At 36.6% G+C, this 22,753-nt stretch overlaps 1 long non-coding RNA gene across 2 annotated transcripts in view; it reads left to right on the top strand.

The window, feature by feature from the left end:
- LOC135422150 (uncharacterized) overlaps positions 1 to 21,966 on the top strand; it is a 40,562-nt gene extending 18,596 nt beyond the window's left edge. The window contains exons 4-6 of one of the 2 annotated variants that reach the window (XR_010434345.1): positions 751 to 809; positions 1,892 to 1,950; positions 20,136 to 21,966. This is a non-coding gene — a long non-coding RNA (uncharacterized LOC135422150). The remainder of the gene's footprint in view (positions 1 to 750; positions 810 to 1,891; positions 1,951 to 20,135) is intronic. The other variant, XR_010434344.1, reaches the window with a different exon arrangement.
- The last annotated feature ends 787 nt before the right edge of the window (positions 21,967 to 22,753 follow it).

The following is a 22,753-nucleotide window of genomic DNA, read 5'->3' as shown; positions in this document are numbered from 1 at the left end:
AAGGGATATAAAATATTTGTAATTGATAGTCATCTTTCAAATCACCTGTGCTTTGTATGTATTTGAGTGTTGTTCAAGAAGCTATACCATGTGAATATAGAAGGTAATATACAGGCTTGTAATTACAATTAAGCTGTGAACTTTCAGAGGCAGTGAAGTGACCCAACCCCATTCTAAAGTGCAGTGCAGGGTCCCTATTTCTACTTTCTACCTACAAGTTGTGCTGCTCTTTCCCTTTTAGCTCTCAGACTCTCCAGAGTGACCTTTGTCCATGTGAACTTTCTGAGATGCAGCTTTTAAAACCAGTGAGAGTTGCCAACTATGATCTAAAATTAAGGTTTTCACTAACATTTAAAAATAAAATAATAATTAGAAGTAGTAATGTTCTAAAACTGTTTGTGGTTTTTCCAGTTCACCCTGTTCTGTTCTGGATGCCAAATGCCAACCCAATACCAATAGTCCTTGCGTATATATTTTAACTTCCAGAACATCAGTGATAACAGTTGTTTCTTAAAGCTTGAAACAGACAAAGTATCTTGAGAACTGTGAAAGAATGTATTGTTTTGATATTTCTCTTTATTTGTTTTGTTTTGCTGCAAGTAATCAAGAAATACTTTATTTTTTAAACAAGTGATTTACAGGGAGGAAAGGATTAATTATACTGATGAACCCTGTATTGTTAGACACAGTAACAACTGTAGACATATTTTACTTCTATAAATATCTCCTCTTTTATCTAACATCTTTCAGTCAGATGGTGCTGAGATCCCTCCTTCTTCACTAAGATTCCTACAATCCATATTTCAGTGGTGTGTTTTATATGTAATACAATAAAATCCACAAAATGTGCTGTTGCCTTGCTTTTTAGTACAGTAGCATCCAGTTATGAAAGGAATAATGGATGCAGGGGATGAATAAGACTAGTCAGGTTTGGATTTCATTTTCTAAATTAATTCAGCTGGCCTGACAGCCCTAGAGGTGCCCTTTAGCAGAGAAATTGTTAGAGAAAGTTAGATTAGGTGATAATTGCAGGACAGTATAAAAGTTGAACAACTGCTTTTCTCTCTTTCTGGATTTTTGAGGAGAGCTGAATCAGTTTGGCATATTGAGAAACCAGAAAAACAGTGGGGCTCTCACTTTGTTTGTCCTGAAAATTAAAATCTCAATAAGTAAAAATACTGAAAAGCCTCTAAATATATTCTATGAAATTCCAAACTTGTATTGCCAAGAGGGTATTTACTTATGTTAGGGCTCCATCTACAGTCATGAGGAAGCAAATCTTACCATCAATGGCAGCTCTCTCAGCTTCTGTGGCTTCATTGATTCACCATGTTTACCACGATAAACTCTCTCCTTTTATGGAGGTCAGCACACTTCAAGCTCTTTGCAGCCACGGTTAAAGTATCTGATCTCTAATTATTTCCAGTAAAGAAGCAGATAAGGTTACATTGACTATATGTGCCAGTATTCCTGTAGGGTTGGCTTAAATTTCAAGTAATTTTATTTTCGGAAGGTTAGCAGGCCCAGACAGCATCATCATAGAATGGCACTCACACATTTCTAAAATTGGTAGGATTTTTGCCGCCTCACTGTTTCAGTTTGAGAGGCTCTTCAAGAACATCATTCCTCAGATGATGAACACTATCCCAGTACTCACAGCCTAAATGTATTAATGGGCTTCTGGTATCCTTTTCGTTTTAAGCCACCACTGACCTTGACTTAAAATAGACTGGATGTAATAATCCTCAGCCTCAATTTATGATATCATATAGAAACAGTTATGGTACTACAATGTAACTAAATAACTCAAACAGTGCTCCTTTATTTGGTACTTTTTGCCATCAAAATATGAATTGGAATTTGACTTGGGTCTTCCATTTCTTTGGAACAGTCAAGCAGAAGTGAAGACAGTCACTTGTGAGGAATATGGAAGCTGAGCAGTAAGTGGAGGTGTGTTTATTTCTTTACTACTGTCCATATGCTAATCTATTGAATAATTAATCTTATGTAAGTGAAAACAAGCAAACAAAAACACCCAAATCTTGTCCTTCACTTATAGAATAAGTAGAAGTGGGTGGTAAATCAGGGGAAATATTTAAATAACAAAAATAGCAATAAAAAGGTCTAAACCTGGGACAATGCATAGCACTGACATGGTTTACTGGAAGTCTCACCCTTAAGCAAATAGACACATAAAGTGGATGAGACAGAGCTTAGAGGTACAAAAGTCAGTCTCACAGTTTTTTATATAAAATTAATGTGTACCAATGACAGTTTAGCTACCAACTGCATAATAGAAACTAAGAAAGGCAAGGACTAGAAGGTATTTGCTTGAGCATGACTAAGCATATTAAAAAATGTATTGTTAAAGAATGTGACAACTGTAGTAACAAAGGTTAACACTGAACTTTCTGTTTAGAAAAGGAAAACTAAGTAACTGAAATAATGGATAAATAATTATTTGGGGTTTTTTTTAATAGTTAACCACTTTTTAAAAAAGTAGCACACACAAGAAATCCATTTCTCAATTTTTTTTTCTAAAACAAAGCTCACACAAAGTGAATGCTTTCTCAACATCCATTTGCAGCAACTCTCCATGCAGCTGCAGAAGTCTTGGCAATAGCAGTTGATGGAGGGCAGATTTGGGCTCTTACTTCCAGTACCTCAAGAGCACTGTCTTCCCGTTTACAGGAGGGCAGTATGCAGCAGGAGAATGCAGGGATGATTAGGTGGAGCAGGTGATGGTACCCTCTGGTAATCTGCATGTCAAAACTTTTATTTGCTAATGTTCTTGTGAATATGAAACAGGAATGGATGTGTTTCTGTTTCCTGAATGTTTGTGGGATGTAAGAAATATAAAGGAAAAAACAAGAGTTGCAAAACCATAACAAGCAGCTCTAGCAGATGCTGATAGAGGAATATATTGTAAAGAAAAAAGTGTTGGATGTTGGCACAAAAATATTTCTCTAGACTAGTTTCATTGCAGTGGTCCCCACTTAAATGAGGAACAGCAAAAATATTAAAGAAACTATCCTGTTAAAGTAAGGACTAGTGCTCCAAATCAGCAAGACTGAGCTAATGGAAGTCTGAAAGTTATCTCACCATTTGCCAGTAGGGGGAAGGGATACTTCTGTACAGTTCTCAGAGGCATAAAAAGCACCACGGCTCAATTAAAGAAACGGTTTGCCATACTGGGTATTTTGTGAACTATAGGAAGTTCAGTAAAATAATTTTGAAGGAGGTTTCTGTTGGAGTTTGGTTTGGGTTTTTTTAACTCTTGAGTAGACAACATCCTTAACACTGTGGCAGGTTTCTCCTGCTCTTCTGCAGTGGATTATAAAAAAGATACTGGCAAATAGAACAAAAGGTGGAAGACGAGAAAGAGCCTATTAGAGAAGGGCAAGGTCTATGGTCATTTAAAGTGATGACTTTTAGTTATTGTGTTGTTGTGACACTGCATTTTATGGGCTTACATTGTTACACTTTTTTTTTTCAGCCTACCTAAAATTTAGTTTGATGCACGCAAAATTTTGATGAGCAGAAACCACTAAATTTAAACACAGTAGCCTTACAGTATGAATTGTGAGTCACAAGAAATGTGACTTGTTTTAAAACAAGTCAATTGTTTTGAGCATACAATCAGTGAGGAGAAATTTTCACAATGAAAAGAAAGCTGAAGCTGTCCAATACTTGCCAACTCTTTGGATGCTCACATATGTTCAGCATTTTTAGGCCTCCTATTACAAAAAGTTCATTTGTAGGTTGGCCAGAACAGCAAAACCACTACATAAGTTGGGCACAGAAAGGAAACTATTTCAATGATCAGCAGTGTGTGATTTAGCATTCTGAGAGTCAAAGAGGCTCTTGTGATTGCTCCTGTTTTAGTCTCTGTGTGTTTCAAAACCCCTTTCATATTGTGCACAGCTGCTAACACTTACAGTTTGGGGATAGTGTTGACACAGGAACACAAAGGGTTTGAGATATTGCTTATTGCAGGTCAGGGGGAGGACACGGGGCGGGGTAGGAGTTTTCCAAAGCAAAATTCTTGCAAAAGTAACTCATGACTATGGCTAAGGAGTATTTTCTTTGTTGCAAATTTATGATCAGGGCAGACCATGGATCTCATTCAATGGTTCTGTAGATTCAGGTATTCTGAGGGAAACTTGCCAAGCAGTTACAGATCCACCACACTGTGCCAAAAACTGGAACACAATCATGTCAATGCTACTGTTGCGTTCATATAGGATTTGGATTGCTAGATGCAAGTATTTCCATGAACAGGAATGAGTGACCTTTGTAAAAAGAAAAAAAAAAAAAAAGCCTTTTCTATTCTAGACCCATGAGTTGCTGAAACTGAAAATAGAACATTGAAATTTGTGCTACCTATGAAACTGTTTACTTGGGAAAGTGTCTTTTTGAGCTATTACAATATATTGTTCACAATGTAAAATATGAATTATTCTACAGGAGATGAAAAACAGTTGATGATGACCAGGATAGGGCATACCTGTGCAGATGAACACGGTTGATAGGTCTGATCACAGGACATATGGAAAGATGAACAGGATCTGACCCCCCTAAATGTGGCCTCATCTTAACTGTGCTCTTTAGAGCTCCCCAGCAATGGGTACATGTAACATCAGGCTGTACTTAATCTTTTGGGAAAAAGGAGATAACATCATGATTTTTAGGCTGCTGGGCTGCAGAAACCTTGGCATTATGCACATTATGCTTGGACCTGGGAGAGGTTCTCACAGTCTAGCAAATCTGGACACTTCTGCAAAACGGCCCCTGAGAAACCAAGGAGAACCTGGTTGAGCTTGGGCTGAGGTTAAAGACTTAAATTGTTTTAGTAAGTTTGTCAGGCTCTCTAGTCTTTCCAGAAAGACAAGTTGTTTGCAAAGGTTCTCAGATCAGGAATTTATTGAAACCTTGATGGATCACTTTTTGGTGGAGTCATTTCTTGCTAGAGAGAGTAAATCAAGAGTGCTTAGGCCACTAGGTTAAACATAACCTTTGCAAATACCCTCAAGGGATTTCATAGTGTGTAGTAGTGAACTGAAAAAATACTGTTCACATGGATGAAGCTCCTAAAAAGGAAAGTAAATTATTTGGATTATGTATAAAACCTGTAGATAAAAATCACATTTATTTCTGCAAGAATTAAAACCCTCCAGCAGGTAAGGACACTTCTGTGCTCTTTACGATGCTTCCAAGCATGATTTTACAATCCTAGGAGAAAGAAAAGCAGGACTTCTTTGAGGAAGCCAATAAAATACTGATACATATATATAAGAAGTAATGGATGGGATACATTTGGTCCCAAGACTTTATTCTGAGTTGTTCGTAAGGAATAGATGATGTGATAACAAGGATTTCAGTAAAATTGCCTCAATATAACGATTATGTGATGTGCTGACTAACAAAGACTTTGAAGCAAGAAGCAAAGAAACAATTTCCATCTGTTCAAAACTTTTGAGCATTCTTTGTAAATACACAGGATTAAAGGAAAAAAACACCTGATTTTGGCATCTGTTTCTTTTCAAATGGAACCAAACGGAGGTTAGTAAACTTTTGGTTGTTGGAGCAGTTTTGGTGGGTTTTTTTGCTTGTGCGTTTTTATAGAACTGGGGTAAAAAAAGGGGGTAATAGTATGTCCAATAGGAACAACTTGGAACTGTGTTCATAAAGAACTTGAAGTCCTATACAAAACATGTGTTTTTCTGTAAAAGTCAGAAGAGGTGAAAAAAACCCCAAAACTCTGAAGCTAAAGAAATTTTGTACAAAATTAACAAGTTGGGATTCTTCAACTGGCAAACAGTGAATTGCCTGTACCCTCCAGGCTGTTCTTACACTGTGTGACAGTCACTGCACAGAGCTGCAGTTTCACCTGCTCACTGTGATACAGGTGAGATCTTCGCAAATCCTTTCTCCTCCAGCTTTATTTCTGTGAAAATTCCACATCCCCTAAACTGTTGTTAATATTTAGCTTGTGGTAACCCTGATTTTAATGCTAAACTATGCCTCTAGATTACTTAATTTTACCACTCACTGAAAATTGAGAGGCTGGAGTTGGAAAAGTAGGAAAACTTTTATTCCTTGAGGTGTCTTGCTGATTTTAATCACCATCAAAATTACACTTCAACCACCATAACTCAAAACAATCTACATTGTCACCATCAGAGTGCAAATCAACCATCTGAAGATAATGTTTAAGGCCTTGACATGTAAAGTGTTGACTGGACTTTCTCCCCACTCTGCAAAGCATCCAGGGAACTGCTGCTGTACAAATGCATTGAGAAAAGTCTCGCGAGCAAGGCCAGTCCTTGGCTTTGTCTCTTCTTTCATCTCCTTTCATGACCTGTTGTCTTGAAGTGCTGACCTGTCAAGCTCAATTCAAGTTATTTGCAGCTTTTTAGATGTTTACCAGATAAGTTGTATTTGCCCTTATTGGCTTGTCCTCTGCAAGGAAATAAATCACTCAGAAACTGATAGAGATGGGGGAACATCTCTATTAAAACTTTGCAGGTGTAAAAGCATTATAATGTACAGCCTTCAACCAGAATCAAAGCAGTTGCATGTTTTGGCTTGATATTGTTACTTTCAATATATATTGATACCATAGTGGAAGCACAATTTTAGCATGCATGTGTACTTCTCACTTGTTTCCAGTCAAATGTATTACAGACAGATTTAATTGTAATTTATCTTTTCTAGTTAAATATATATATAGAAAATAAAGGGAACAAAGGTTTACAATGACTGAAACCTGCTATCTGTGGCAGGTAGAGATACCAAGTAAAATGTGAACATTTTGAACTGTGCTTTTCAGCAAACAGAAGTAAGTTCTGATTTTAATGCTGCATATTCTGTCTGTTTTGTTCTGTGGTTAGTTTTCAGTTGGCTTGAAGATATTAGCCAGCATGACTAGCCTAGATGATAGCTGTATGTAGTAGAGTGGAAAGGAGCTGATATTTAAATTTGTAAACAGCAAAGATGATGTTTATTTATTTTGCTCTGAAGGAATGAGACTGGCAGAAAGAAGATCACACTTACAAACAACAAGAAACTTGATAATGGTGAGATGTGTAAAGTTGAAGGTTAGTTTCACAAATGGAATTATGGAATCCCCACTGCTTCAGAGTTTTTAAAACTATCCCAAACATGATGCATATCCTCAAGCATAATCTGAGACAGACAGCAAGGCTGAACTCTGAATGACAAAAGCTCTCATACCTGTTCCAGTACTTAATGCTTGACAGTATGACTTGTAATAATCAGTTATATTAACAATTTTGAGCAATTGTGACAATTACTTCTTAAAAATCTCCATTGTGATTCAAAAGATATGACTTTGTTGCTTCTTACATGGGAAGAATCAACAGGAATTGTGATATTAGCTTGACTTTCTAAAGGTTCATTTGTATTCTCAAAAGAAAAAGTATTAAGTGTGTTTTAGGGCATGAATAGATGCTGCTCTGCACTAAGAAGGTGTGTGAATGGATCCAAAGGCATTTAAGCTACCCCACACCTATAGATCTGTCAGTCAGCTTCTTTTATGTTTCAGGTAGAGTGATAGCTTTAGAAGTATTTGACTTTTTCCATACTTTTATGGTTGCGTGTGTAATGAGGTCTGACATTATCTATCCAACAATCTTGCATCTTCATTTGGATAGTCATTTTACAATTAATAATGTCCCATGATTAGCCCAGTGCAGTTGCACTGGAGCTGTACTAAGCTGTAACTGCCATTTTACATGAGAAAGCTTGACTATAAAATAATGTGACTTGCCTGAAGCCACACAGCAGCAAATCTTTGAGAAAGCCAGAGCGTGTTTGGATTTATTCTTTCTATCTTTTGTTTTAAATATAAGATATATTTCTTCTTCAAAATAAGGTAAGACACGCAGGGAGAAATTATCATGGTTGTATAGCCCAGAAAAGAAATAGATTATGCAGTAGTGTACATTAGCATATATGTTTGCACTTGCAAGTTAAGATCAGTCATCAAAAATTTCATCTTAAATGAAAATTTTAATAAGTATGTACATTTGAACAACTATACAGCTTTATTATCTGAACTGTGGCTTTCTCTAAAAATGCATAAATATGCATCTACTTGAAAGATTTCTAATACTGTGATATTAAAATTCTTATTATCAATAAAAAAAATCAGTGGAATAACAAATGATTTTTCCATATGCAAAAATCTTTATAACTGTGTGGTCTAAAAATGAGATATTTCCAAATAAAATTGAGCTATGCAGAAGAAATTGAGGGAAAAGTCCTTAAGGTGACTTTTAAATGAAAATGAAATGTCTTTTAGTAAGTTTCAGAGGTACAATATTACAGACTAGTAGAATTGTCTCTCATTAATTTCAAACACAGATTTTATGTGAGGCTATTTGATTATAATTTGATTATCTGACCCTGTAATTAAAGTTTATTGCCAATTTCAAAGCTTATGTGTAAAATGAACTGGTTTTCTTCAAAGCAATATACAATCCATTGGACTCATTGACTTCTAGTTTTGCATTTAAATCGAAAAGTCTATTATAACATGACAAACAGGTTCAGTTTTTGATCATTAATCCTGCTAAGCAATATTCATAAATTCAATTTTGAATCAGTTGGAATACTTTTCTTTTATTAGTTTCTGTGTTATTAAATGAGATTGTTTCTGACTAATATATTTCTGGACTCAAACTGTAGCTCCAAGCTGTTATTCAAATCAAATAACATGCCCCTTACTTGTGCCTAGCACTAATAAATGCCAGCTTGTGATACATTTGCTGGAGACTGTCACGAATATTAAAGGAGGCAATAATGCCACTAATGTCTCATAAGTAAGCTTATTTTTCTAAAGGGCTGAAATCAGTCATCCTACTGAGGGGGGCAAAGGGGGAAGAACCTTTAAGACTTAAAGCCTAAAGCATTATTTTACTCAGCTAAACATTATTATTGAGGAGGTAAATGACCCAGAAATTACCACTGCAGAGAATGAAAAATATAACATGTAACTTCTGGTGCCACCCTGAGCAACAGAAATGCATCCACTGGCTAAGCATATGCTGAGTTTAGTAGAATTGCGTGTTCATTGGTTTGGAGGCATGTTTTCCTCCATCTGAGTGTTTGAATTAAAGGAAGAAAAAAAAAATCCTTTTTACTGTTGTTGTCAACCACCTACTTCAGTTCTTTTGAGATATTACTGGTAACAGTTAGGGGGTTTTGGTACAGAACACGAGTTTAATGTGTTGACATGAAATTATCTAAATAGGATTTACTTGTCTGAGTTGTCATCCCACAATCTGGACAACTTGGGAAGGAATTGATGGGATGGGGCAGAGAGTATGACTGTGAGTGAGAGACAGAGCATGGGCCCTACCTGTGTCCCAGATGGACAGAAGGGCAATGCTGAGATTCAGACACAATCATTTTGCCTATTTTGCTTTCTCCTATCTCAGAATATTCCCCTTTTTTTTGCTGGGGGTAGAATACTTGTAATGAGTGTCCATTCTAGGACTCTATGTACTTTATTTTTTTACAAACTGTTCTTTGTTGTACAGGATATATTCCAATTTGATTCAGTTTACAAATTGTCTGTGACCTGTGCATTGCCTGTTTCAACAAGGTGCCCTTCCTTACAGACATCACTGGGAATTTCACAGCCTGGCTGGAATGCCTGTACTGCTCACACACCTTGTTATGCCTCCAGCCACACCACCTTACCTCGGGCAGGGATCTTGTCAGAGAGTCCTTAAGCTGCAGGTCACACAGGATGGGTTATGAATGGGATACCTGTGAGGCAACATCCCTTTACCCCCTGAGCTAACAGGGAACCCCTGACCTAGCACTTTCCTTTGAGAGGTTTCAGTTTTTCATGTAAAACAGAAACTAATCATGACTTAGCATCATTAGAGATATTATTGAACTGTCTGGAGCTGAGGCAGAGCTACAGCTCACAATGAATGAACAATATTTGCATAAAGTTTAATTTAACTCTTTTTTGCGCTTTTTTTGTTTGTTTTAAATTCTTGCCTAGTTTACCAAACACTGTGTGTGATCCTCCCTAAAGAGAGATTCACATCAATGCCTCCTCTATATTTAATATCTCATTAAATCTGAAGTGCAGTGGAACCATTTGGTTTGAACACTTCTATGTTATTTTTACAATGGCAATTTTTTTATTATTATAGACATAATTCTTAGTTCTTACAATAAATATGGCAAGGTGACAGAGTGTCATATATAATGCAGATTATGACTGATAGCATATGATCCTAAGCTTGGATAGTATGGTGCAAAAATGACTCAAAATGTATTTATATTTCCATCTTCTTGTGACCAAGATTAGTCCACAAACTGCAAGTTCGAACAGCTCTAGCCTGTGTGGTAAGAAAGAAGATCATTCAAAAATTACTTTGGTATCTCACTATTTTATCTACATAACTGTAGCTAAGTTCTCCTATGTACTCTTAAAACTCTTTTATATGCTGCACTGCTTTGATATTACCAGAGAGACTAAATCAGGCCAGGATTTAGTGGCCAGGTCCATTTCAACATGTAGTTTTCTCTAACAGCAATTCAGTACTTCTTTTCTCACTATCCTTCAGATTTTTTTCTTAAAATTAAGTAAACTTTCTGACTTTTGTTCACATCTAATTATCATCTTCCATTTATGAAACATGACGTGAGAATTGAGAACTGTGGTAAAATCCATATCTAGTACAGTCGGTTTTGTTAGCAGCAATAACAAAGGCCAATAATAGTGCATTGATTGCCAGGGATTATCAATAAGCTTTGTAAGAACTCCAGACCAATTGAAGTTTTTGCCTAATTAAAAGATTAAGGATCTAGGGCCAGATACCTTGGCAAGTTGTGGTTGGTTTCTGCTGCACGTGTACTGAGATGTGCAGTCATCTGGGCTTTTTGTCTCTGGAGTTATCAGTTAGTTCATACAAGTGTAAAGCCCCTAAAGTTCTGGTTTAGCCTTCAATAGCTCATATCCTCCAGGTTTCCTGGAACAGTAGAAGTTTGAAATAACACTTAGCACATGCTTTCTCTTCAATGTGTGCATAAATACTTCACTGAATAAAGGAAGGAATAGTTAATGTGAAAATTAACACTAATGTTAGTTTTTTTCTTAAAGTAAGTCTCTAATTATTCTTACTTCTTAAGCAAATCAATCTAATTTTTCAGAAAAAAAAATTCAGAAAAAAAGGACCATCTGAATCTTCAGCTATTCTGAGCATGTCAGCTCTTGAATGCCTCTGCTGACGTTTACTTGCACAGTTAAAGTTAAGCACAAGAATCAGCTCAGGGTATGCAGAGCCTTGCAAAGCTGGTCTCTTTGAAATATGTCTAAATAGATACTCAAATCGGTATTAGAACATAAATCAGAAATGCTTTCCACATTTTACAGTGTACTTTGTGTGACAAGAACATTTCCTCTCAGATATGATTCTTTTTCAAAGAGTGAAAATCTTCGACTTGATGGTACTTGATGGCAAAAGAATGTTCACTGAAGTGTGGCATAAGGCTGTGGCTTGTTCACGTTCAAATTCAAAGTAATAAAAAAATGTGAAGAAGTGGAGGAAAGAGAGCTATTTATCACATGGTTTATCCACTAAAACAATTTCAACTTGTAAGCCTGAATTTATTCATGATGTTAGTGCTATTACAGCCCTGAAGATTTTATCCCCATTGCTTTTCTTCCATGGGTGTTGCTGTCAAAGCTTCCCAGTCACCTTGGTTAATTCATTCCATGTGCCAAAAGTAATTATCCAAAGTTCTATGCTGTCTGCAACGATGTGAAACTTTGGACTGTGTAGAGCTATGATGTCATGAGAGAGTCATTAATGTAAGAGTGGCTTACATGGAGCCTGAAGGCCCAGGCCAATTAATCACATTCCCATACGAAAGGTATTGATTTAATCATTCTGATGGCAGGCCTGTCAGAAATGTAATTGTCCACTGAAAGTACAAATGTGTAAATGGACATCCCAGCAAAAGGCAGCAATCTTTCTAAGTAACATTTTACATTTATTCAGATCATTCCACTTGTTTTCCTCCTCCTTGTGCCCCCAGCCCGAGTCTGTTATTGATATAAAGGTTGAAGCTCAGGCAGCTTAACTGTTATGTGGAATGACCTTTACTTTTAATATTAATATATTATTGTAAAGTCTATGGGACTCATAAATGCAATTTTAGAATTCATATGAAATGCCACGTGCTGAACCTATTGCAACTTTTCCTCTAGTCCTGTGGCAGGTTGCAAACTATGCGAATTAATATGCATCATATTCTTTCCCCTTTATTTACTTAGAGAGGTTTGCAGAGCAACTTTATCAAGAGTAACATTATCAAGAGCTTTCCTGCAAGCTTCTTTATCATATTCACATCCGTGTCTGCTCGACACTTGTCACTGTCAATCAAATCGCAATAATACGCAGATGATTTGCTCATTTGGTTTAATAAAATCTCTCTGCTTATTTGCACTGCAGTCATTATGCCACATAATTGCTCCGCCGCCGAGGTGAAAGGCAGCCAGTTGCCTGGGGGATAAGAAGAGACTATTGCTATATGAAGGATTTGTTTCTTTGCCTCTGTCTCTCCCTAGTCACTCATATCCCTAAAATTAATATTGTATTTGAATCCAGTCCTGCTATTCTTATGCAGGCTAACATTGTTATTACTTATTATTTGGATGTGAAGTCATTTATTTTTAGTTTTGATGTCCAAGCTGTCAAGCTAAATTTCATTGTGTACTGCCACATACGATTTTTAACTGCCATTTAAACTTGATTCAAAATCCAAATTATGAAGAGAACACGTTCAAAGGAATGGGCTGACAGGAAGTATAGCTACAATTTTTATTTCCCAGGAAATCAAAGTATAGATCTTGTTATTGTTCTGTGGTGGAGATATGTGAGGTTTTCATACTTCATAATCTTTTTTGTATTGGCTGGACACCGTGATTCAGAAACAGAAAAAGGGGGGCTATTTATGCATATGAGCAGCCCTTAGGGTGCAAAACAAAGGCATTCACTTCCAGAAATGATATAGCACAGAACTAGCTCAACTGACTGTTGTAAATTCCTGAATGATTTGTACTCCATTTTCCAATAGATTCTACTATGACGGATGCTGGAAGTAAAAATGAGGAATCTGTCTGTGTAACACAAACCTTGGCTCCTTCACCACACAGTTAATAAAGCAGTCACTGCCATGTGATAATAATCACAATCCTATATTTTTGAGGTGATTCCACCTCAGTGGCATACTCATTAGGAGCCTAAAATACTTACCTATTTAAATGTATTCCAAACAGTAAGTACTTAATGTTTTATTTTAAATAAAATTAAAAACCAGGCTAAAATTACCTATGAGAGAATATGTGTATGTTCAGCTTTTCTATTTTTATTCAAAGTCCTACATTGAGCTTGACTGGGACTCTGTTGGTAGGCCAGAGGAAGTGCTAATGCTATAAGGCTGTTGAACTTGAGGATATCTTTTTCATTTGTATAAACTTGATCTAATAGTATTCAGATACAGAGAGAGTAATGAGCTGTAATAGTTATATGGGGATGGTTTCTTTTACTGCCTGAATCCAGAAAGTCCACATTTAAATAGAAGAGCCCATAAACCCAGAGAAGTCCCAGAAAGGACTAAGTCACTTCCAGCCTCTGTAAAAGGCCATTATGATTCATCCAGTCAACATGATATTGAACCCAGTATACAGATAAAAAAATTCATACTGTGAGATTTTCAGACTCACTTTGAAGAAATCAAGCAATATAAAATAACCCCATTCAGTAGCAACAGTGGTTAATCGCTCTCACTATAAAAATATTTACTGGATGTCTTGTTTGAAATTGGTTCTTGTTATGGCTTTCCACACTAGATTAAAGATATTTATCTCCCAGCATTTTTGCTCTTTTTTTATTGTCTTGTAATTGAGTTCTTTCTCAGTGTTTTTAGCAAAATTAACATATCCCTTAATGTGTCTTTTCATCAGCTTTCTGTGTGTACAGGGCTCTTTGCTTTTATCACAAATAAGTAATGACATAAGGTATCTGAGCAGTGTTTGGTATAAAACTAACCTTTTTTTCAGAGGGCAGGGAGTAGTAGCAGTTGTAATGGGCAGCTAATATTGAGCTTTTTTAGTTCTGTATTTTTTTTAAATATAAGAAAAGGCTGCATTTCTTTTTTTCTTTGCTGTATCATTTAATATTTAGTTTGGATTTTTGTTTCAATGAGAATATCTGTGAAGCAGTTGTGATCTTTTTTTTGGCTACATGTCTTGATCATTATTCACCACTGTGGAATGGATTGAACATTTCTATTATCCAAGTATGCTTATACCTTATTTCCTAAGGAAAAAATGTATTAGGTCTGTTATCAACCCATGATATAAAATATTCTAAATCTGACAGTCTGTGCCATGGAGTTGGACTGGACTAGGTGCTGTAGTGCTGTGCAGATACCCAAACATGAGGTGTGGGCTGTGGGTATCAGAAGCACACTCCAGGTAGATGCCACAACATCACCAGCCCAGGCTGCTTCCACTTCAGGATTCATCTTGCACACTCCCCTTCTACATTACACATGGCAGTGCAGATTCATTCCAGCTCAGAACTCTCATTATCCTTCCTGAACAGCGAAATGTTCATCAAAGGAAATTGGTAAAAGCACATAAATTTCCTTCAGGTAGTTAAACACCCATAGCTGGAGATCTAATGAGCAGGAAAGGGAGATAAGAGATTTTTCTCTTAAGTTTGAGTCTATTAAAGGTTTTTTCACCAATCTGCATAGCTGTTACAGTTTATATGATATTTTTTTTCTGCAGAATACAGTTCCTCTTCCATAATTTACCTTTCCTTTCATATTGTGCTCTGACTCAAATAGCTGTTCACTACAGACCAGCTGTTGCTACCACTACACAGTAGCCTGTACTGACAGATCATGAAATTTAAGGTCTTGTGAAGGGTATCAGGCAGTGGAACAGGTTGCTCAGAAAGGTTGTGGTGTCTCTCCATGTTTGGAGATACTCAAACCCCAGCTGGATGTGGTCCTGAGCAATCTGCTCCAGCTGGCCCTGCTCTGGACCAGACAATCTGCAGAGAACCATTCCCACCTCATCCTTTCTGTAATTCAAGGATACAGAAGTGCCATATGACTTACAAAAGTTCTTCATATAAAGGGTATAAACATATAAAATTGTCTATTGTCATTGTTTGGTAAGGAATAATTTTATAGTAAGATCCAAATATTAATCTACATTACCAGTTGTAAAGAACTTTATTTTGCCTGATCACATGTGTGTGGGGGGTTGTTTGTCTGTTTGTTTGTTTCTGGGTTTAGGGTTTTTGTTTGAGGGTTTTTTGTTGTTTTGGTTTTTGTTGGGTTTTTTTTGTTGGTTGGGTTTTTGGGGGTTGTGGGAGGAAGTAAAAAATACAGATCTATTTAGCTGATTTTAGGCCATGACATTTTAGTCATGGAGCAGGTTCAAAATATTTTCCTCTAAATAAACAGTAGGAAGGTTTTAAACCAGGTTTCTAAAGAGGCCAGCCACAGAAAACTTCATCAAGTCCCAGAGATTGCTTTGAAACAGAAATCCTTATTTCAGATTAATCACAAAAACACTCAGAGAGGAAGGAGAGTTGCATTTTCCTGCCCTTATGGTGGTTTTTGGTCCTTCCTAATCTCTAATATTAAAAATATTTTGTTTCTAAGTATGTTTATTTGGTTGATTTGGTTTTATGAAATGTAATCAATGTTTGGAAGAAATGTTAACCATTGTAACTACTGTGTGTCTGATGGTTTCTCACATGGGAGTACAGCTGCTGTGTTACTATTGTTTGGATGTTGGCTCATGTTCTCCTTTCTGTGTACAACCCACTGCATGTTCCTTTTCAAGAGCTGGTGCAATTTACAACAGGAAGTAGCAACAGTCTTAAAAAGAAATTGTTGCCTGTATTTTTTGTAGAAATATCTTAGTTTCAGGCAAATTAGCATATTGAGTTGTGTATTGCAGGAGTAAAAATATTATTTTTTCTAAGAATACAGTGCTTAGTTTGGTGTGCAGCTGCCATAATTACTTAGGAAAGGTATTGATATGTTTGAATTAGCAGTCTGTATATGTATAAAGACAGACTTGTGCATACACAGACATACAGACTGAGGTTGTCATAAATCAAAGAAAACAGGGAATTTCTGTCCAGCTCAAATACTCAAAGCCAAGCCTGTGTTCAAACCTTTGCTGGGCAGGACTTTCAGAGGTACTGAAAATAGAAATTAATTTATAATTACGCAGTCTGTAATGAAATAATGAAAATTAATGAAATTGTGACAGTAGTTCTTTGCTTGATTATTGAATAAGCCACTTGACATTTTTCAGCAGTATGCTCTGCTTTAAATTTAAACCAATATATAAAATAACACAGAAAATACTGCACTGGGGAACATTCTATGAAGGATTTTCATAAGAGAGAGAAATCTAATATTATACCCTGCTATTAATTAACATTAGATTTATTATCTGAAAGAAGGTGTTTAAAATTCTGCAAAATGAGACATGTTTATCTTTGTATAGTCTCTTTCTCATAATCTTCATTTTCCAAAGGCATTAAGGGACCTTATGTTTGCAAAGTGGAAATTATTAAGGATAATTAAGATGAAAGTTTTATTTGACAGAGGAATTCTCATGATGTTTGGAAAGACTCAGTTTAAATCTAATCTCAGTTCACACTCTTGCTTTTTAGAATGAAATGCCGTGTAATAAAACCACAAACAGCCAAGCTACATTTCAAAACTGCAGAGACACTACTTGTGTCTCTTAAAAAAGAAGAAAAATTAATCCTCCTAACCTCTCGTGGGTTTGGTAACTGTCAAGTGGATAGAAGATAGTTCTGAATTAAATTATTACCTTGAGGAAACAGAGAGAACTGAATGGGAGGTCCAAACTCACACTAACCTACAAAGAACAGGTTGCTGATAGCATAAAAAAGCCACTAAAACTCAGCTAAAAAATAAACCACTTGAAACAGATGGGGACAGAGATGTTCTATTGAAGAAATTTTTTTGCCAACGTGAGTTCGTATTCATAGATTAAACATCTCAAAAAATGTTGTTGAAGTTAACAGGAATTTTGTCAATATTTCTAATTGGTCTGTAATGTCCCTAAAACATTCATTTGTGACTGGTCAAATTGCTTGTGAATAGGCCAAACTGGGAGGCAGACTGAGGTTCCTATATCCTGGTCATGAGGCAGTAGAAGTTAACAGTAACCTCATTTGACTTTAAATTGCTTCCTACTGAGCAGATATTGGATTTTCCATCTACCAGTGTTCATTTCTCTGAGGGTCTTCAGCTATAACTGGATAGCCAGATCCTGAATCCAGTTGCCTTTCCAAGATAGTCATCTGAGTCAGTGTTCTCCTTGCTCCTCTCCTGCTCACTGCAAGGGATCCATTTGCAGTGGAACTAAAATGTTACTCTGTTTTCCCACACCACCCATCGGTTCTGCTTGTGTTGCCTAAAAATTTGAGAACAAATCTGAGACATAACCAGCTCTTATCTGCCTGTTTCCAGTGAAAGAGTGATTGCACCACATTTATATCCAGATGCCAGGACGTGGGAAGATTCTGAGACTTTTTTTAAGCTATGTGTTCAGTCTAGCTTTAGAAAGACCTAATATAGTAGTTGTTTTCTCTATATATAATCTACTAAATACATAATGTCTACTAAACTGTTTAGTCTAAGCCAGAAATGTATATATAGAATATAGAACTGAATAAAAATTGATCCTGGGGGATGAGAGGGGTGTTTCTGAGTTTCCATTCAGGCCTTTGTGTTTGCAAACGTAACCTCTGTCCCCAGCTATAAACTCTGAGTCAGGAGCCTTGGCTACAGTTTCTGTTTGGAGGGACAGAGGGAAGAGAAAGTGTTTTATTCACAAGCTTTTCATTTATTGGAATACTGAGGTCACCAGCTCGTGTTCTGGACTAAAGAGCCCTACACCATCTCTGTTTGGAACTGTATTAGCTGAGCTAGGCAGGCACAATCTTTGGGAGCTTTTCACAGCTATTTCCATTGAAGGTGATGGCTTCCTTTGCATATCCACCCCCCCTCTCTCCAGTCTTTACTCTTCATATTCAGTTCTTTGATCAGTCATCCACTAAGTTTTTTAAATATGCAGCTTTTTAAAATTACCAACCACTTACACACCTGCTTAATATGTCACTTTACCAGGGAAGTAATAAGAAGATGAAAGGAGGAAGTTGACTTTTGTGTAGAAATCTGGCTAAAGGTGTGAGTGGAGAAAAAAATAGTCCTACTTTATTATGTCTTATCATCTCTGAAATTATGTAGTTATTTTTCAGTCAACAAATTAACTGTGATTTTCCATCTGAAAATTATGAATTGGTTTTGGTCTGCCTTTCACTCATCATATCATACCATTACAGCAAAAACTGGAGTTCATAATGATATTGTAGAAACTGCTGATCAAAGGTTGTTTACATGGACTGTGTTCACTGATTTGCCAAAGTTGTCTCATACAGATGCACTTTAATGACTATTCTCTGCAAAACTGATTTTTCAAAAAGATTCTTCAATCTGATTATTCTGTAATCTTAGTTATTGTTGAGAGTGTGGGATTATATACATATTTGTTTAAAAGTATGTTTTACATTATTATGATTCCAAATGCTCAATGAAAGGAAAGTATTGAGTAAAAAAAAAACTTATCCACAAGGAAATAGCAATTACAGCTGTAAGTCTAATACGTCTGATTGACGCCTCATAAAAAGTCCTCAAAGAATGGCTGTAAAAAAGTCTAAAATGTGGAATTTTAATCCATCAGTAGACATACAAAGCAGGAATTAAATACATAGGTTTTTATCCTAAATATGTCTCTATTATGAATAAGTTGTATGTATATGTAGTTGTAAAATTAATTTTACATGTTAGCATTTACAGAGAATTCATATGATTTTGATAGCCAAGGAACATATTCCCAAAATGTGTGACTAACAAATTGAGTGCCTCTCATCCAGTTATCTTTCCTAGGATATTTTACCTAGAAGCAAGTATTCTCATGAGCAGAAAGCCAGTGCAATTGGGATCTAAATCTTCTTTAATGGGATTTATTCTGACATAATTAGTTAATTCGTCAGATTCAAGTATTCAACTTTTTTTAAAAGAAAAAGTTGATAAAATAGTCCTTCCTCTCCTCAAAATAGGAAATTACTTTCAAAATCATGCTGTGCAGAATCAAAATTCATCTTAGAACTGTAACTCTCACTATTCAAATAAGAGCTACTAGGTAAGTAAATAAAAAAAGAATAAAAGAAGTACTGTACAATTATAGAAGTTTCATGGTTATGAATTCTGCACAGTTGGACTCACAGTAACTAAGGTTTCTAGTTCATAAATTAAGGAATCTGAAATACATTCAGATTTAAATGTTTAATGTAGTTTTTCCACAATGTGAGACATGCTGAAGAAAGTGTAGTTTTAAGGCCATGATCTGATCTTTAATCATTGATAGTAGCTTCTGCTATTCAGAAAGCATTAATACAGCCAATCTCTCACGTTGTGAAACACACTGACAGCCATGCAAATATACATATCTGCAAATATTATATACATATGTATTCTTTTCATATGAAGTGAGTCTAGGAAGACAGGAGGCTACCAATGGGGAATAAATAAATTTAATATTTCTGTCCTTCTGTTGTAATAGCGAGTTTGCTGCTGACTGAGCAGAGGCCAAAAGTAAATCCTGTGATTTTACCCTAAGAACTAAATAACAAATTTTGATGATGCAGTTAGTGCTGTTTCATCTTACCTCTTCCTCAGGGAAAATAAATATGCAGTCAAAAGCATTTTTATATTGGTGCATCTATAGCTACATCCACTCCAGAAATTTCATTTAATAAAAAATAGGAAAAATAAGTACATCATCTAAATTGTTTACTTGACTGCTTTTATTTTTGCTTAGATTGCTCTATAAAGTGCTGATAGTATGTTCTTCTAGCATACAAATCACAGAGGAATTTCAGTTGAATGTACAAAAAAGATGTTGGGGGGGGGTCCAGGTTTTTAACCATGTTTGTAATTTTGCTTTTTAGGTTTGAAAAAGAGAAAATGCCATCTTTCACCTTCGCATTTTTAGGAAGAAAACGTCACGTTAATGTGAGTAGTTATCAAGTAAGGTAACGTTTTGTGTGGTTATGTAGGTTGTCAAAATTCTTTATTAGCCTCCCTGTAGAACCACTGGGCACTTCAGAGGGAGAGAAGCAGGAGCACTCGGCCTGATGGTTTCTATTTGTCATGCAGCACATATTGTGTTTCCATCCGTGAGGGGTTTTTGTCCCTTACCTGCCCATGGATTGCGAGATGTGATAGAACAGCTGCAGGACACCATCTAGTGGTGCCGAGCCCGAGCTAATTACAGACTTTATTTTACCTTTCCTTGTCTCTTTTTAATTCACATTTCTTCTCACTGCTGACACCACAAGGGGAAATTCTGGCCCAGTCAGAATATCCAGAGTCTTCACACACTGAACAATGAAAGATAATATCGAACATGCCTTAAATGATAGAGCCATCACACTCTGCCTTTTTCCATAAAGGTGCAGGTGCTTGGCAATTTTGGGGTTTGGATTATGAGTGTGAATGGGTTTGAGCTATGAACATACATATTGTGGGAAAATTCCTTACAGTATATAGACTTCTGAAACAAATACGAAGTATCTAAAAGTAGGAAAAAGTGTATCTAAAGGTTATTTAGATGTGCAATAATCATACATACAGTGTTTGCTACGAGTACCAAGCCATAGCAAAAGAAAGTCTTCGTGAGGCGAGTAATATAAAAAAAGCATTCTAGGCCTGATTAATCTCTCATATTGGTCAAAACACAAAGATTTTGTGAAATAGAATTCATTCAGATTTGGTATGACTAGGAAGGGAACCTAAAAAAACCCTTGAAGAAAATTTATTAGACAAAAGTTAGCCACTTTCTTGTCAGAGTATTATTTCTATAGTTATCAAAAATAGGAAACTTTGGACTATAGTGGGGTTAGGAGGATTAACAACGTTGTGTTCAAAGTCCTGATAAAGTATTCCTCACAATCCTTGGTATCAATGTCAAAATATTATTCCCATTGTGATATAGTTTTGCAACATCCCGAACATGTACACTCAGCACCAAAACATTGTTCAAGCCACAGAATTTTGCAGTGACATCTACGTAACATGTAAATGAGGATTTCATTATCCCCTTTCATTCCTCAGCAAGATCAGGACCAGAGGCAAGACACTTGGAGGAACAGTTAGGTCTGAAAAGCCTACTGATGTAAGTAACCAAGTAAAAAAGATTTCTGGGAATGTAACCTTCAAAGGAGAGTTGATGTGAAGAAAGTTAGAGCAGGACAAAGAAAACAGATGGCAGGAAAGAGATTAGTAAAGAAAAGGAGGTAAGAGGCGACTGCTACTCTGTGTCACAGTGGAAGGTAGATAATTTGGGATATTAGCCTAAATGGAAGTTGTGCAGCACTTCAGTGGTGTGGGCAAAGAGCTTGCATTTGAAACACTGAAGAACAGGAAATTGCCAAAGGGTTTTAGAAATCTGAGAGAGTGGTTTGGCCAGAATAATTACGTTATTAACTGACTGAAGACTTTAAAGTGGCATTTTAAGGACGGGGAATAGGAGAAGGTTACAATAATTGAGACAAAATGATAACCTTAGCATGGTATTTTTGCTGATAGCTTAGGAACAAAAATAAATGCACCCTGTATGCATTGATTTTTAAATTTCTCTGTAATTTTTATACTTGAGATTGCATGGATTTTGTTGTCATCTTCCAAACCTTGACAAATTACTTCAGTTTTGGTATAGCACTTTTGTAATTGTTCTACTGGGCTCAGAAAAAGTCTAATTACAAACAAAAATCAACTCCTGAGATTTGTTCTTATTTTTCTCCTTCTCTTCAGCAGATTTCAGAGGTAGATTTTGTATGTATATCTGCGTGTGTGTACAGTTAATATAATTTAACACTCTGTATGTGTGTATGTACCTGCTCAGGGGTAGTATTAGAAGCTGATATTATTAACTTAAAAAGGAACTTTTAAAGTGTGCAAGCAGTGTGCCCCTGTGGCCAAGAGGGCCAATGGGATCCTGGGATGCATTAGCATTGCCAGCAGGTTGTTCTACTCAGCTAGTGAGGCACATCTGGACTGTGCCCAGTTCTGGGCTCCTCAGGACAGGGGAAACATGGAGCTCCTGGAGCGAGTCCAGTGGAGGGCTATGAAGATGATGAAGAGACTGGAACATCTCTCTTATGAGGAAAGGCTGAGGGAGCTGGGTCTGTTCAGCCTCGAGAGGAGACGGCTGAGACAGGACCTCATCAATGTCTATCAGCATCTGAAAGGGGGCTGGACCAGGCTCTGCTCGGTGGTGCCCAGCAATGAGACAAGAAGCCACGGGCAGAAACTGATGCCCAGGAAGTTCCACCTGAGCATGAGGAAGAATTTTCCTGTGCAGTGACTGAGCACTGAACAGATTGTCCAGAGAGGGTGTGGATTCTCCCTCACTGGAGATATTCCAGAACCATCTGGACACAATGCTGTGCCATGTGCTCTAGGAATACCCTATTAAAGCAGGGATTTTGGACCAGGTGACCACTGTGGTCCCTTCTAACCTCACACATCCTGTGATTCTGTAAAAAAATAAAATCCAGCTGTCCTG

This window comes from Pseudopipra pipra, chromosome 14 (assembly GCF_036250125.1).
Source record: "Pseudopipra pipra isolate bDixPip1 chromosome 14, bDixPip1.hap1, whole genome shotgun sequence".
NCBI lineage: Eukaryota > Metazoa > Chordata > Aves > Passeriformes > Pipridae > Pseudopipra > Pseudopipra pipra.
Note: the sequence above shows the minus strand (reverse complement) of the source record. Positions and strands in the feature narration are given on the sequence as shown.